Source organism: Canis lupus, chromosome 31 (genome assembly GCF_048164855.1).
Source record: "Canis lupus baileyi chromosome 31, mCanLup2.hap1, whole genome shotgun sequence".
In the NCBI taxonomy this organism is placed as follows: domain Eukaryota; kingdom Metazoa; phylum Chordata; class Mammalia; order Carnivora; family Canidae; genus Canis; species Canis lupus.
The window spans coordinates 20,586,368-20,588,522 of NC_132868.1; the positions used below are offsets into that span (position 1 = coordinate 20,586,368).

Consider the following 2,155-nt stretch of genomic DNA (forward strand, 5'->3'; position numbering starts at 1 on the left):
ATACTGTATGGTTTCCATAATCACGGGTGTGTGTATAAAGCTGGATGATGATATGTGTGATTCCTTCTCCCAGGAGGCCAGGAGTATGCTCGGGTGGTGTGGTTTGGTCACACGAGGCCCTGGTCTATTCCAGTCTCTAGAGGTCATCTGCTTTGACTGTGAGAGAGTTGCCTCTGATGGATGGAAGTTTAAATTGGTGGAGCCTTTTCAAAAATCAGCTTGTCCTATACCTCGGAGTCTTGGAACATTCATGCCCTTTGGCCCAGTGGTTCTGCTTCTGGGAATCGATCCAAAGAAAGTATTTGGAAATGTATGCAACAGGGATGTTGTACAGAGTTATTTGTAGTTGCTAAATGACTAATAGTATATTATTAATAGTTATTATTATACAGCCATGAAAATGATGTTCATGAAGGACTTCTGCTACAACACTAATTGAGGGGACGTGTGTGGGGGGCAGAGAAGCAATAGTTACAGAGGCTAGGCAACCACTCAGGACTCAGACAGCTTGGGTTTAAATCCTGGGTCTGCCACTTACCAGCTCTGTGGCGTTGGCAAGTCACCTGAATTCTGTGGGGTTGATTATAATACCTGTCTCAGAGAGTTTTCTGAGGATTAAATGACACAATGAATATAAAATATTTATCATCTAAAATGTATATTTAGTTGATAATCAATGTAGGCTTCCTATAGATTATATGATTTCAAGGCATAAAAAATGGATAGAAAAGAAATATGCCACTATAGTAACAGTATGGAAACTGGGTGATGGAATTGTGGGTAGTTTGATTCTCTGTACACTTTCCAACTTTCCAAATATTTGCCATTCAACACCAATTACTTTCACACTAAAAAGGTATATGCAATGATGTAATACAATAAGATTTTTTTTTTTTTAAAAAAGAATTTTACCACAACAAACCTGTACTCTTCTCTTCTCCCTTCCCTTCCAAAGCAGGAGCTGGGGGCAGCCTCTTCCCCCAGGGAACAGCAGGAAAAGGAAGAGCTACTGCTTCAGTGTGCACAGCTGGGACCTCCGGGTGCCACTTGTTGAAAGCGCTCTGTGGAAAGCTGTAGGGGGAGTCCCAACTGGTGTCCTTGGTAGTTTCTCCTATCTCTGCAAGTCTCGATCCCAAGATGCTCTGATATTTATCATTTTCTTCCCATGTCTTGATTGATCTGAATCAAACACTGAACTAAAATTGTAAGATGAGAAAGACTCATCTATTTGCACCCCATGCCCAGACCCCTCCAAGAAGAATACCCGCGATAATGCCTACAGTGCTACCCGGAAACAGTAAGGGTGACTGTTAAAGAGAAGACTTGGACCAGGGGTACGACAGGGATGTTGGCTTAGTTGCATCTGCTTTATTTAATGAGTATAATTTATATTCAGAACGGAATCTCTGGCCAATACAGCCCTTCTTAACACGACAAAGTTCCTTCCCACATTAATTAGGACACATCGCTGGAATCAGAATCATAAGGTAAGGGTGTGTGCGTGTGTACGTGACCAAACTGTGATGACAACTACCCTTGCGAGCTAACGTCCTTCACTGTCAGTGAGGGTGCCCTGTGCTTCAGCAAGTGGTTCTCGGGGCTGTATTTTACACAAAGCACCGAAATCATGGGTTCATCCTCCCCGACACCCCCCCCCCCAAGGCTGAGGGCCAGTTCCCAGCCCTGTGTTCTGACCACTGCCCTCACCAGTGAGTAGCCCCCCGCCGCGCCCCAGTCCACACCTCCAGACCCAAAGCGGGTACCCCCCAGACCCCGAAATCAAAGAATGACAAACGGTGCCTCCGGGCCCTCCCGGGACAGCGAGGTCATCGTATGCTAATGAAGCCAGAGGAGCGGGCCTGGGCGGCGGGTTCTCCGCTCTCCCGCACCACTGCCGCGCAGCCCCGGGACCACCGCCGCCGCCGCAGCCCCTCGGCCCCGGGGCGCGGGGTGGGAGAGGCGGGGGGCACTCAGAGCTCCGCAGCTGGATCGCTCACATCTGGAGCCGCCTCCTCGCTCCCGTCCCCGGCTTTCCACTGCAGTGATGGCGAGGGTGGGGGCGGCGCATCAGTCACCTGTAGGGCTTTCCGGAACTCCGCGGCCCCCCTCCGAAAATCCTAGTCCACCCACCCGGAGGAAGAAAACGTCAGCATGT

The 2,155-nt window shown here is 49.0% G+C and overlaps 1 protein-coding gene and 1 long non-coding RNA gene across 9 annotated transcripts in view; one reads left to right on the forward strand and one right to left on the reverse strand.

The window, feature by feature from the left end:
* Positions 1-1,565, forward strand: part of LOC140622141 (uncharacterized) — a 40,876-nt gene extending 39,311 nt beyond the window's left edge. Inside the window, exon 5 of one of the 3 annotated variants that reach the window (XR_012021842.1) lies at positions 956-1,565. This is a non-coding gene — a long non-coding RNA (uncharacterized lncRNA). The remainder of the gene's footprint in view (positions 1-955) is intronic. The other 2 variants (XR_012021841.1, XR_012021843.1) reach the window with 2 other exon arrangements.
* DGKG (diacylglycerol kinase gamma) overlaps positions 1-2,155 on the reverse strand; it is a 205,568-nt gene that overhangs the window by 202,493 nt on the left and 920 nt on the right. The window contains exon 2 of one of the 6 annotated variants that reach the window (XR_012021835.1): positions 923-1,196. The exons of the other annotated variants lie outside the window; for them this stretch is intronic. The gene's annotated coding sequence lies outside the window, so the exon portion shown is untranslated. The remainder of the gene's footprint in view (positions 1-922; positions 1,197-2,155) is intronic. 6 annotated transcript variants of the gene reach the window in all.